Here is a 15,408-nt window from a genome sequence, read left to right as displayed (position 1 = left end):
CTGGTCCATTATTATTGACTATCCTAACTGCTCTCCACTTGGCTCTAGCCTCATCAGCCCATGAAGCTAAAAAAATCTGGTTTGGAAAAGTCTTTTTGCACCACAAAATTGTTAATCATTTTCCAAAAAAGAACTTGTGCCCCACTATATCCTCCTCTTTCATTTTGCAAGTCGCAATTGTCATGAGCTCTTGCAGGCTGAGTGCCATCATACAACAGTTGGAAAGCAGTTGAAAACAAGTTTAAAATTTTGAAGAATTTTACAAGGCCAAACTGTACCTTGGATCATATACATGTGCAGCCATTGTTATTTATCCCTGCACATGTCTGATGTGATCAAAACAAACCCAATCCCTCCTCAAGTTATCGTCTCCTATTTGGCCCATACGGTTCACCAATTCCAAACCCAATGTGGCCCTGTGGTTGACATTTTAAACACGTAACACTTTGACTCGTATCCAAAGCTTGCCCAGGAAAACGACTACCATAGAAGAACTCAAAAGCACATTGTCTCTTCAATTCTAGGATATTGTACTCTACTCCTTGCACTGAACCATTGATCCTACAAGCACGTACTATCCTCTTGAATCTACAAGAGAATTGGACAACTCAACAAAGTATGTAAACTTAAGTTGACAAGAATAATAAAAAAATTAAAATCAATATGGAATATGCATTACCTTTGGCATTGAATTAGAGGATGCATGTGTTCCAATAATAGCGACAACTCCATGTTGCTAATATTTGATCCATCCTTCATGTACTTCTTGACAACTACATCCAATACAAGTTGTTTGGTGATATCCATTTATATCTTGCTTGGACAACTTGTAGCCACCTTTGAAACTACCTCTTGCACAAGTTCTCTTATCTTTTACAATGCTTGCCTTAATGTTCCCCTTTGCACCTCATGCAAATGTTCCCCTTGATTTATCATCAATTTGGTCATATGTGGGTTAGCACGCATATAATAGTACATCGTATCACCACACATTCTTCTACGTATAGGTTTGTTCTTGCAGTAGAAACAAGCTAGAGAGCCATATCCATCCATTGTAAAGCCCAACGAGAGAAGCTTCTGTGTGAGCTTGCCTATTATTTGAAAAATTATAAAGTCCCAATTAATACTGAAATTAATAAATACTCTTATTAATCAAGGTTTACTGAAATTAAGCTAAAATAATGAGCTTACCAATCCATGATATTGAATTCGGTGTGCCGCTCATAAATATCTAAAATATGTGCTTTCTGGTCATTTGGCAATGAGCTAGATGATGCCAAGCTGTATAACATATCCTCTGTCAAACAATCCAGTTTCTCGTCCCAATTAACTTGCACTATTCATCTATAACACAACACTAAAATTAAACCGCAATATTAAAACCATAAAATGTTGTTATCTACCAAATAGACAAAGAGGGAAGAGTGCAGACTTTCTTACTCAAAGAAACCTTCTCCTTGTGCAAGGTTTACCGCCAGCTGCCTAGTAGCAAACCTCCACTTTCTTTCATCTGTATTAAATGTAGTTCTCCATTTCTCTTCGAACTCATTTGCAGGCAAGATATCTACTAGGGGATCAATATCTCAGGTGGTTATGAGATACTCATCCTATTATTCACATGTTACAACATTAGTTTAATAATATGTAAATGTTAATCATATATTGCAAGTGTTAGAAGATTGAAGGTTTACCTAGAATACTATTTGGGAAAGTTTTGAAAGCTCGCAGGTGTACCAAGATGGGCGACTTTTTTTTTCTATGTCGAGGCATGCTTCTCCATCCATGCCTTGTTCATCGCTCTAGTGCGATTCATAATTGTTTCTTTATTTGCTAGTCTAAGAACCCTAATGAGGCACACTTTGTCCACAAGAGATGAAGAAACATAAATGTAAATTATCCAAAATCGAATATGTATTACATATAGGATTCCCAAAGGGCATCATCACATCATGTGATACAAGTCATACATAGGCGTTAGCACAATACAGGTTTCCATGTAGTCATAAACCCAGAGGTCTGTAGAGTTACCATCGCTAAGGGATTCAATCATCATGTGAGGTAGATCAACAGGAGTTACCTCTGAGAGGAGGAACTCTTGGTCGATGCTAAAACTAGAGACATGGCAAACAACCACAAGACAATCCACAGGCTAAGTGAGTGTCTCAGCACTCATCTTGCTCCCTTTATATAGGTAGAGCTTGGAGGACACTTCCAAACCGCTAGCAACACCTCTCGCTAGTGCATATGCCTCCATAATCTACATTTGTTGGATTCCTCCATGTAATGTGTAGGTCCATAAACTTTAGCCAGCTAGAGCCAGCTTGTTAGAAAGAAAGCATGAGCATGCGCCTAGGGTGGGCTCCACGAAAATGAACAAATGTGTCAAGCCGAGTAAAATTTCACATGCACGAGATTAAGTGAGATTACTAAAGAGTCATCATATGCAAATGGTCCCAAAGTTTAGGGTCATATGTGTGAATCAATTTATTAATGTGCTAAGGGATGTATCTAAACAAAGATGTGCAAGAAGAGAGAGTGTTTGTGTGTGTTGTGTGTGTGTGTGTGTGTGTGATAGAGATAGCGGAGTATTTTTTAGTGAGTTATGTGTGTGTGTGTGTGTGTGTGTGTGTGTGTGGGAGATAGAGATAGAGGAGTATTTTTAAGTGAGTTGTGTGTGTGTGTGTGTGTGTGTGTGTGCACGTGCGCATGAGGTGAGATTGCTTGCTTGATTCTTGCTTTGAGAATATTTAGGTGTGGAGTGTGTGTGTGTGTGTGCATGCGCACGCGCATGAGGTGAGATTGCTTGCTTGATTCTTGATTTAAGAATATTTAGGTGTGGAGTGTGTGTGTGTGTGTGTGTGTGTGTGTGAGAGAGAGAGAGAGAGAGAGAGAGAGTGAGTAGAGAGAAAGCTTGTGAGCTTCTCCCTCTTAGTGTGGTTGGATTACGGAGGTCCAAGAATTGGATTAGTAGAGCTTGAGGGCTTGGCAACCCTTGATGTCTCCATTTTTGCAAGTAATGCATTATCATGACTCTAGATGGGTTTGTACTCCTCGGTATTGACATGCTCGTTTATGAGACTATAACTTCTTTATACAAGAGGCACAGTTGCCGTCAGGAAGTAGAGCTAGTGTGATAGAGTGGAATTGGAACATCCTAAAGATCCATTATTTGCTTTTTCTTGCCCATGAATTACAAAACTTGTGGTGCGATGATTGTGTGTTGTGTTGGAGTGTGATTTGAAGTGTAATGGTGTGTTAGATTAAGCTTTTCCTAACCCATAATAACCCTTGTTTTGTGCTTTTTATTGGTTTTACTTCATTGGTGAAGATGGATGGTTGAGTTAAGCTCCCCCTTGCAAGATTGAGGTTAGCAATCTCTTTTGTTAGGCTTTTCGTTGACATCATGAGCATTAGATTAGGTTAAATAGGTTAATTAGGCCAAATAGGAAATTTTATAAGATAAAAATTAGCCTATTCTTTCAATTAATCCACAATAATTATTTATTTTGATGTTTGCATAGTAGAATAGCCATTTTGGAATCATTTGCTAAGCTAGGTGCCAAGCAAAAATAGGGAAAAAAACTCGTAAAGTGGAATCATGCATCTGGTCTAAGAGTAGATTGTTTGGGGTAGAACACCCGATCCAACCCCTATAGTCGGATTGTTTGGACAAGGCTAATACAATCATTGAACATCTAAGGAGAATCATGTGTAGGTGCCATAATGAGCCTTTAATTGGTAATAATCGTCATTGAATGTGGGTACCAGTACCATAGTACATGCAAAATCTACAAGGACTATTTGGTAGACGTATAATAATTGCACAACAATCGAGGCACTATGTGGCTAACACTAACAATTTACACAACGATCAAAAGTACGATTGTTGAGACCAGGGTTAAATTTCCCGATTCTAAAAACTTGAATCGTCGGAGTTTGATCGTTACAATCCCAAAATGAGGATAGTCAAATCACGAATCATTCCAACAAGGATCATTTTCAACTAGTATCATTTTTAGTAGAATCCTTTTTAGTGGAATCATTCTAATAAGGATTGATCCATCTAGAATCGTTTCAATAAGGATCGCTCCATCTAGAATTGTTTCGTCTAGAATCATTTCTAGTGGAATTGTTTTCAACTGGAATTGTTTTCAGTGGAATCATTTTCTAGTAGGATCATTTTCTAGTGGAATTATTTTCGACTGGAATTGTTTTCAGTGGAATCATTTTCTAGTAGGATCATTTTTAGTGGAACCATTTCATCTAGAATCATTTCTAGTGGGATCATTTTTTACCTGAATCGTTTTTAGTGGAATCATTTTCAAGAAGAATTGTTTTCAATGGAATCATTTTCTAATAGGATTGTTCAGAGATGAATCGTTCGAGTAGGTCGTCAATCTTACTACTAGGGTAAAATTCGAGAGGTATTAAAAAATTAGAAAAAGAATTTGACCATAACCTTAGACTTTGGCCTGCTGATCTTTAAAAAAACATTTAAAAATATAAAGCCTTTTAAAAATACCCAAAAATATTAGAAAATCAAGAAAATTTACCAAAAAGTATCAAGAAACTACCCAAAAAGACCATACAAATAGAAAAAACATTAGAAAACCCAAAACGTTATTATGGTGTTGGACCAAGAGCTTAAATACATTCAGGCCGAATCATTGCAACTTTATTCTTGAACCTAATGTTTGAGAGCACGAAACATTATCCTACGTGCCAACACTAGGGAGTGGGATAGGACCAAGGGTCGATTTAACCACCCTAGTAGCTCTAGATTTTAGTTCGGAAGTAGACCAGGATTCTTTCACAACAATGGAGGATACGAGATCAAGATTGTGGGGCATTAGTCCAATTCAATGTCCAAACATGGAAATGGAGGATACCAAATCAAGATTATGAGGCATTATTCCAATTCAACGTCTAAACATAGAAATGGCTGAATGAGAGCATGAAGCTTTTATAAGAGAGTCGTCGGAAGGAGCCCAAAGGCCGCAAGCTATGAGACCAACGAGTGGGCCAAGCTAGTAACATAGGGACCAGTGAAGCATATGGTTTACAACACTACAGCTTTCATATAACTAACCAAGTTCTAGTCTTCATTGACGTGAATGGGTACTCTTAGAGAGATGTCCAATATCGTCATTGCACAAAATTGAGCAACCTCTTGGACAACTCGGGAGTGGTATTATTGATGATTAGTGGGAACTAAGAGTTCTATCTGGACTCCGAGGGGACTATGTATATCCCAACAAGGGACATTGTGAAAGGGGTAGACCTTAGCCATGGCCGTTGAGATAGAAAGGCCCAAGAGAGTACATGATGCTACCATAGCTCAAACAGAGCCTGTAACTCATCCCCAAAATGCGATTTTGGTAGATTCTTTGTAAGGAGGCTTAGAGTCAATAATGAGGGAATAATGTGGTACGAGGATGCCTCAAGCAACCTCTACACTATCACAAATATTCCTAAGAACATACAAGGATCGTTTTACAATTTTGTGAAATACCCCTAATGAGTAAGTGTTACCAGCTAGCCACTCAGATTAAATGACTTATGTCAATGAAGAAGGTAACACATACACCCAAAGACTTACCGAGGAGGCAAGGAATATTGACAGGTCTAGGCAGGGGGTGTCACACCACTTGTAGCCTATCAGAGTGTAAGGATAGCAGGAGGAAGAGAAGAAAGAACCTCTTAGGAGTAATTCACTTCAAGAAGAGGCAATCTAGTGGAAGAGCAAGAATTCTCATTATAACCGCAAACAAGATGCTAACTTTTGGATTCCTTCCTCATTAGACATGATTAAGAAAGAAAGAACGAGGAAAAATAGTACCGTCCATACCAGTCAGTGCGCTTGGGAAGTACTATATGAAGGAGATAATATAATATAAACACCACCATTCCAATTAAATTGGAAGGAGTGACCACAACTACAGTCCTTGACAATGAGAATTATGACAAAAAATAAGTGGTAAAGATGCTAAAGCAAGCCCCTTAAAAGAACCAAAATAATCCTTAAGCTAGCAGATGGAAATTTAGGTACCCCTATGGGAATCATGAAGGATGTTGAGGTAACATTATGTGGGCTAAACTACAAACATACATTTGTTGTTGTGTTGACTTTGGGAGGCCCACTAATTACAATATAATTCTTGTAAAACCATTCATGCACCAATTGTTAATGATTCATGATTTGGGTTATAATGTCATTTACCTTCATCAAGAGGGAAATACCATTAAGGTGAACCTGAAGGACAAAGAAGTCATGAAATACCTATCAAATACTTGGGGTCAGATACGATGGCTTGCTCGGAATTAATACATATGCACCACTACAATAATGGACAAAGAAGTCACGAGAATACCTATCAAAGACTTGGGGTCAGATACGACTGCTTGCTCAGAATTAATACATATGCACCACTGCAATGGACAAAGTGATAAAATGGTCAAGCCTCCATAGCTTCATCACACGAGATTTTGAAGAGGAGGAAAACTAGATGCACGTGTTAGCTATGATGGACGTATCAACATCCATGGGAACACAATTTTGTGATGAGAATAGTAGGGACATAATTCCAATCATGACTATCCCAATGATCCTAAAAATAGGGATATCGGTTCTACACAAGGCAGGAGGACACAAAAACATGGAAAAAGTCTTTCGATGAACCAAAAACTATACCAATCAGAGGCTTTAGTAGTGCAAGTCTTGCATTAAGCAACTCCTCTGATAGTGAAGTTAGTGAAGATGAAGAAGGAGAAGTGTTGCCACATACACCACGCCCTTCTCAAGAAATTCTTCAAAAGGAGAGAAGCGCTACATAAAAGAGTTAAAAAACCAACCAAAATTAGAGCCAGAGTCTTGCAAGCCTCAAGGGGGCCTCAAGGGGGAAGAACATTACTTGTAATACATGGAAGCCTTGCACATAAAACCAAGGAGTTCTACTCTAGCTGGAAGGATCTAATGAAAAGACCTAGTTCAAATGCCATGAATATAGATCCTGAGATAGCTAAAGTGCTAGCCCAAAACTACTCCTATGATACGATTTCAATGACTCCAAAAAGACTTCCAAGTCTAGAAGGAGAAGACGAAACAAGGCCATAAAGGAAGGGATAATCAAGAAGGAATCTGAGCCTTCTAGCTCAACAACCAATGATCTAAAACAAGACCCTCGTCAATCCAAGAACTACAAGGTGGAAAACAAAAGTTGTGTGCCCAACTATCAAAAAGGAAAAAACTTGAGGAACCAAGAGTGTCCTATGATGTACCAAAAGATTCAAAACAAGTGGGTTTAGCATTTCCAAGGGAGGAACCTAAATTGCTTTTGATAGCCCTCCTGGAAAAGTAGTAACAATGCCCTCACCTAGGCTAGCTTTTTTCCTCGAAAGCATTATTACACAGCAACAAACAGTGTGAGCGAGAAGTTAGATAGTGTCACGTCGAAGAAGAGGATTGATAGAAAAAGGTTGAAAAAGCTTTGACATGCCACACTGAAAAAACTGTCATAAAGAAACGTCGGGTATCAAACTCGCTCCTCATAATAGTCATAAATCTTTCTCAGAGTTGGACCAATGGAAAAGTCAAAGGCTAATTTATTCACTTTGCTTTCATGATATCTGTTGTGCATTTTACATAAACCTTGCAATGTTAACAATCTATGGTGTAGATGAATTTGTTATACCTTTGTTTGTGGAGGAGGCTAACCTTTGAATTTTTGAGCAATTCCCTCTCCTCACCCAAACTTTCTCTCTTGCACTTTCTTTTTGTTTCAGTATTAGTGTGTGCTAAGGGATTAAGGGCTTTTGTAAGGGTTCTTCCATGGGAGAAACTGTTGGAAAAATTTTTGGGGATCTTCAATGTGGTTTGGTCGAGATAGTGCCAAGGATTATGTTGCAGGCTTGTTGAAGAAGGTAGATCTGTAAACTCAAAGTATAGAGGTTATACATGCCATTCCCCTTCCCTTGGTTTCTCGTTGTGTTCTCCAAACTTGTGTAGTTCCTGTGTAGAGTTATCCATTTAGTGTGACCGCTGCAGAATCCAATGCAAAACGCTCACACCACAAAGTCGGAGGATCCTTGAAGCCCACCAAAGTGACTTTCAATTTGTTTGAAGATGATGTGGATGATGAAGAATGGCAGAAGATAGCCCAAAAGGCCAGCAAAAAGAGAAAGCACATAGTGGATGAAGAGCTATTGCCAGACCCAGAAGAAGTAAAGAAACAGAAAGCAGAGGAAGAAAGGAAAAGAAAACTGGAGGAGAGACAAAATCAAGAAGCTTCTGTAGAAGCAGAAAATAAAAGGAAGCCAGAAGAGGAGAAAAGGAAAAAGGAGGAAGAATAAAAGAGAAGAAAAGAGGAGGAAGAGAAAAAGAAAAGAGAAGGAGAACATCACAAAAAGAGAGAAGAGGAAGCACAAAAGAGCAAGGTGTCTGAAGGGGTAGAACTTTCTATCCCACCATAACTTTGGCCTTGGGTGGCAACTCTGGCACAAAAAATGCAGGAAGGTTCGAGCCACAACCCAAAGCTACCCGGAGAACTGGAGGTGCAACTCCCCACTCAGCCAGCTGAACATGAACAAAGGGTTGATGACCATAGCCCAGAACATTCTTTCTCAAGCCATCACTGTAATGGAGGAATATGAGTCAAAGGCCCGAAACACTATTCACTAGATGTGCACCCTGAATCATCACAACAACATGGGCTGCTCACAAAATCTACAACCAAAGCCAAGGATTTTGAGAACAAAGCACAGATCATGGCTCAACATAATGTGGAGATGCAAAACAAGCTTGCCATGGTGGAAAAGGCCTTGGTCCAGCAAAAAGAGCTGAGTGAAGGAAAGATCATAACCTTCACTAGTGAGAAAAACATGCTCCAGGATTAGGTGGAAAGACACAGAGCAGAATTATAGCCCAAAAGCCAGCCAAGGTTTGGGGTGACACCATCTAAGGACTGAAAGAAGAAGTGCTGGAGAGCACTACAGCATTGGCAGTCGCCCTCCCAGACGGAGGTCCAAGCCTTGAAGAACCAAGAGGAAGAAGAGATATTGTGCCTTTCGCTTGATGCTAAAACAACAATTATTAAAACAACAAAGGCGAGACTCAACAAGGTGTGGGACCAAGCCTTGGAAGCACTGATTGAAATACAGGATCAAATGGCTTGTGAAGCTCAAGAGGTCATTCATGACCTAGATGAAGATGATGATGTAGACAAGGAGCATCATAACAACAACAACAGTAACATCATCATCATCATCAACAACAACAACAACAACAACAACAGCAACACCAGTAGAGCAGAAGCAACAACCTGCAAGCCAAGGGCCCCCTAAGCCAAGAAATCCGACGGAAAGGAGAAACAAACAGAAAGTGAGGAGCAAAGCCAAGAAATCCGACGGAAAGGAGAAACAAACAGAAAGTGAGGAGCAAAGCTTGGTGCAAGCCCTGAAGGAGGCCACAACTTGGAAAGCAACTCACTAGGAAATAATCTTTTTTTTTTCATTTCATCATAAATATTAAGCTCTTGTGATATTTGTACCAACTAAAATATTTCTTTAGCATAATAATGGAAAGAAACTTGAGTATGGAGGAAGTTACTAGTCTGCTTTGGCAGTTGTGAATATTTACAATCTCGTGCAATTATAAAAGTAATCTTGGGTACTTTATGAGATTGAGATATAGCTTACGAGTTACGAAGAAGCAAAGTATTGAAGCAAATATAAAACACAATAAGTTTGGAGTTATTAAGAAGGGAAAACTAGGATTGGGAGTGTTTAATTTTTTGTTAGTGTTATACGGAGCAAAGTATTGAAGCAAATATAAAACACAATAATTTTAGAGCTATTGAGAACGGCAAACTAGGATTGGGAGGTAATTGGTGTTTAAAACTTTTATTAGTATTATAATTTTATTTAAATTGATTATTAATATTTAATATCTTTTTTGAGTTAGTGTATCATTAATTTCATTAAATATTATTATATTTTTTCAAGAAAAATATTTAAATATCAAGAATATCTTGTAATGTTATTTGGAAAGATTTAGTTTTTTTAAAGAAAATTTTATATATCTTTATTTTATATATGTTTTTAAAGTAAATTTTACAAATTTTTAAGAAAAAATTATATATGTTTATTTTTATAATTATTTACTTCTTATAATTTATTTGATCTCATTTTTACATCATAAGTGTATCTTTTTATTGTATTCTTTTTCATCATAAGCGTATTCTTTACATCATAAGTGTATAACTTCCTTAACTAATTCCCACTACTTTTTTTGCAACATAAAGAACTAAAAAGAATATCCCACAACCTTCCAAAAGTTGAAAAAACAACCACACACATATTTTATTGACCATGGCTTTTGCAATTTGTGCAGACCCTCTATATTTTGCCATGTCAATTTACATTGGATTTTTATAGTAAAGCTTATCAAATAAATGTTTTTAATAGCCAAAATGCTAAAAACTTGTTGACGTAGACCAATAAAATGTGCCAAATAATGCACAAAAATAGGGATTATCATTCCTCCTCCACTTAGTTGTGAAGCATCCTCGTCGCAAACGAACACTAAAGAACACTTTGCCTTGGAGAATAAGCACCTCAAACATGTTGATGAAGACACCACAATCACTTTATCACTTCTCTTCTCTTCACATTGGACCACCTCAATCGGCACCCGTCCCAAAACGCCACACTTCTTCTCACAAACTTCATACTTCACACCTCAACTATAACTTCTTCTTCACACCAACACTTCATACAGATTTGCCACTCTAATTTTGAAAGAACAAGGCAAAAGAACCTCCCCAAATACCACCAAAGATACCCACAATCTTTAGCAAAGAAAGGAAATGAACTCCACCATCCATGAAGCACACATCAAACCCAGGCTAAACATGGTAAAAATTCCCATTAAAAAATCAAGCTTGAAAGCACTCCCTCACATATAATATGCCATGAAGCTCTTCACCTGAATGATTATGTGTAGATCCCAATTTAGAAGGGAGAAAGCAAAAGTTTTATTGTATGTGGAAAAGAAAAAACTAAGCTAATGTGGGTGTTCTTGTAATGATATGCACATGGAGTTCTTGGCTAAGAAAGCGTGGATTAAAGAAGAACAGAATTCATGGCTACCAAGTGCAAAGAAATAAAAAATGTAGCTTTGGAAACCTTCTGCATATGAACACCAGCTTGCAAAAGATCTTTTACACCACATCATTATTTTAAAGCTTAATTTGATTAAGGTTTTAAGCAAAACCTTATCTTCTTCTTCTTTTTTTGTAATGTGAGATTTTTATTTGTACCAAGCAGTGTCCTTATTTACGGATGAGAGCTGGAAGTAAGACTTGATCACGAGACCTTACCCCAAACACACACACACTTCACTCTACCGCACTACTGGTTTATCTTCTTTTTATAAGCGGGTAGCCGTGGCGAAAAATAGTGCACAGACATTTTAGCAGTGTGCCATCAACAACGTGTAGGTGACCTCGTGCTTCAGCCCTGCATTCTCCATAAAATTGTAATCGCCTCAGGTTGATAACTTCATAGCTTTAATTTCTTCTGCTACATGGCTTTTATGCGCTGCTTTGAATCATGAATTGACTCCATTTTTACCATCGTCATCATTGCCTTCTTCCCTCTTTTCTCCATGCATCCCCACCTCATCTCCTACAATCACCTTGAGTTCTTAATCTTCTTCTTCTTCTTCTTCAAAGGTTCATGCCTGCGGCCTGCGTAATGGCAATGATATAATGACCCATACCAGAGAGAAAATTGGTAGCGATTTGGCATTTCTCTTGGATCCTTTGTGACCATAGTAGCAATAAGTTCATTTCTTTGTAGACCTCGAGAGACCAGCCCCCTTCTCAACCAGTCCACCTATGAACATCACCCTTTCTTTTTGCAGTTCCCATGGCTGGCTAGCTTGATCTCAGCAATGGAACCAAAATGAACAAGCTCTCACCTTAATCACATAATAAGCACAAAACTAGGGTACCAAGGCATCAAAATATATGCTTAGGGCTTAGCCCCTCACCATGAAACCCAACAAATTATGCTCTCTTACCAAGAAAAACAGCCCACACACTCACAAAGAACTTGGCACACACAGAAAACATCATCTTCCTCACCATCCTCACTCTCATCTTCTTCCTCCATAGTTAATTTTGCAAGAAAGAACAAGAAATAAGAAAGACAAGAGAGAGAGAGTTGTGCCAAAATGAGAGAGAGAGAAAAAAGTGGAAGAAGCATGCACATAAAGGAGTCATGCAGCATAACTTCCTCAACCAACTCCCACTACTTTTCTTGATATTCTAAAAAATTGAGTACATCTTTGGCCTAAGGTTCATGAGACCTTTCATTTTTTAACAACATAAAGAACTAAAAAGTATCCCACAACCTTCCAAAAGTTGAAAAAACTCACACACATATTTTATTGACCATGGCTTTTACAATTTGTGCGGACCCGCTATATTTTTCCATGTAAATTTACATTGATTTTTTATAGTAAATCTCATCAAATAAATGTTTTTAATAGCCAAAATGCTAAGCATTTATCAATGTAGACCAATAAAATGTGCCAAATAATGCATGAAAATAGGGGTTGTCATATTCAATCTTCAATAGTATATTCTTTCTTCCTATTCATATTGTTGATTAGAGATATGGCTTATGTATCTTTTTCATTTTTTAACAACATAAAGAACTAAAAAGTATCCCACAACCTTCCAAAAGTTGAAAAAACTCACACACATATTTTATTGACCATGGCTTTTACAATTTGTGCGGACCCGCTATATTTTTCCATGTAAATTTACATTGATTTTTTATAGTAAATCTCATCAAATAAATGTTTTTAATAGCCAAAATGCTAAGCATTTATCAATGTAGACCAATAAAATGTGCCAAATAATGCATGAAAATAGGGGTTGTCATATTCAATCTTCAATAGTATATTCTTTCTTCCTATTCATATTGTTGATTAGAGATATGGCTTATGTATCTTTTTAATTTTTTGTTGGTGGATTGGAAGGTGGAACCATTGATTAAAAAAAGTGAAGGGTCAATTTTTTATTTCCAAAATTATGACTTTTTCAATGATCATATACACACAATGGGGTAAGGATATAAAGGTATATGCAGTGAAACAATCTTCTAATGATGTTGATAACCTTATCGCAATTGTCTCTGCCCTAACAAACGGTGAAGAACCATGCTTTATATCAGATAAGGAAGTGTCTCTGAAATCACTCATTGTGCAACACTCTCTCAGTCACATGCATGTAACCCTCCAGAAACCCCCAAACCCCACTAGCATAAGCATTTGGTTGAAGTAAGTATTTACCTCTTTTTCATTAAAAATCTAGGGATACATTATTGACAAACCACTTTATTGATTTTCATGATGTTAGAAGCTGGATGACATAAGTTTGGCACACATGCCTACAACAAATGGTTAAGTTGTGCTGAGAAGTGAATGATATGGATGGTCTAGGATATGCTATAGAGTTGGCAATCAAGGTTATGTGGTTAGTTTGGGACTGATCTGAGATTAATGTAGCAACATATATATAGATACAGAAAGGAAGAAGAGATAGATAGAAGCACAACCCTCAAAGTAGATTGATAAAAATACGTGAAGTACAAGTGAAGTGGCATGATAAAGTCACGCGCACACACTCATAAGAGTGTGTACAAATGCTTGGGGGAAAAAACCTCCTATAGAGGAAAAAAGTGTCGGGCCCATTATTAGCCTACATCCACACATCACGACCATATAAATGGCTACAAATCCCTCCTGTATGGATGATGTAAACATGCATAAGGATCCTTTGGGCTGATCTATCTCCAAATGGCAAAATAAGCCTAAAGCTTTGTGATAGGGATCCTGTGGAGGCTGATGTATCTCCAAATGGAAATAATCCCAAAGCTTTGTGAAAAGCTTAAAACTTCTCTCGTGAGAGAGCCTTCATGAACATATATGCCACATTGTTGTATGTAGAGACATAAGCTAGGCTAATCTCTCGTGCAATGAGCCTCTCCTTGACATAATGATGTACTTTAATGTGCTTTGTGTGAGCATGAAACACTGGGTTCCTACAAATGGCTAATGCACTCTAGCTGTTGTCAATGAAGATGGAGGTGGGAGACTTCTATCCACCAACATCAAGATTACTCCGGCTATTAGTGAAGATGGAGGTAAGGAACTACCAACACCAAGATTTGCTATAAGTCGTCTAAGCCATACACACTCCCCACCCACAATTGCTATATAACAGCTTCATAGCTCGAAGTGGCCATTGTTGACTACTTTTTACTAAGCCATGATATACATGAATCACCAACGTGAAAGCAAAAGCCGCTAGTGGACACTCGTGTGTCATAACATCTAGCCTAATCAAAATCATTAAAAGTATGTAACTAAACATCACCCCCTTTATTAGCATAAAATAATCCAAGGGATTGGGTCTCTTGTAAGTATCTAAATACTCACTTAGTAGCCTTCCAAGGCTTACTTTTGGGATTGTGCACAAACCTGCTCAACTAGGATACCCCAAATTGAATGTATAGCCTCGTATTACATAGATAGATGAGCAAGGATCAATGACATAATTTGGTGAAAATGGTTTTGTATGGTTTATTCCAACTATGCTTAAGAGGGAAACATCGATAAGGGTATGTGTCTGCACAAGAGTATTAAAGGATTTATTGTAATAGAAAGTTATTCAATGATAAACTTTTATGAGAATCATAAGTACCTCGATGTTAGTGTTACTCACCTCTTATCTAAATGCTTTTCCAATCTTCATTGTACATTGTAGATTTTTTTTTATAGAATGCACCCACTTATCTAAAACTCCCATTGTGGTGCCCCCACTTGGGCATGTTCAGTACTAAAACTCCAAGACGGTTCTCAAGACTCTTCTAAATAGGAGGTCATGTTGCTTTGACTTCTTGCAAGAAGACAAAGTTTGGCTGAGAGAATTTTGATGCATCCATTTCTTGATTAAGGAGGATTATTGTCTGTAGTAGTAAGTCCTTTAGTGTTATAAGAAATGATGTCGATCGAGTATTTATTTATTTTGGGGGGAGGGTTGGGACTATCTTGGGGTCTCTTTTCTGTGGGTAGAGGTGAGGACATTCCCCTAGCTTGTGATTATCTCCTTTTGTAGGCTATAGATTTTGGTCTATTAGAGCTAAGGTGTTTCTAATGGTATTCTTTAGGGCGAAAAGTGAAAGATAATCCCCCCCCCCCATGAGAGATTCCTCTTCCACTTTGGAACATCCCTCCCTCAAGGTTAACTAGAGCAGCATTCTGGAAATCTATCTTCTCTACCATGTTATCTTGCAGCTAGGTGTTGGGCACTATTTCCTCTTCTCCTCACTCCCATTACT

This window comes from Cibotium barometz, chromosome 38 (assembly GCF_041138505.1).
Source record: "Cibotium barometz isolate CiBa-2024 chromosome 38, ASM4113850v1, whole genome shotgun sequence".
NCBI classification, from domain to species: domain Eukaryota; kingdom Viridiplantae; phylum Streptophyta; class Polypodiopsida; order Cyatheales; family Cibotiaceae; genus Cibotium; species Cibotium barometz.
This window is presented reverse-complemented; position numbering follows the sequence as displayed.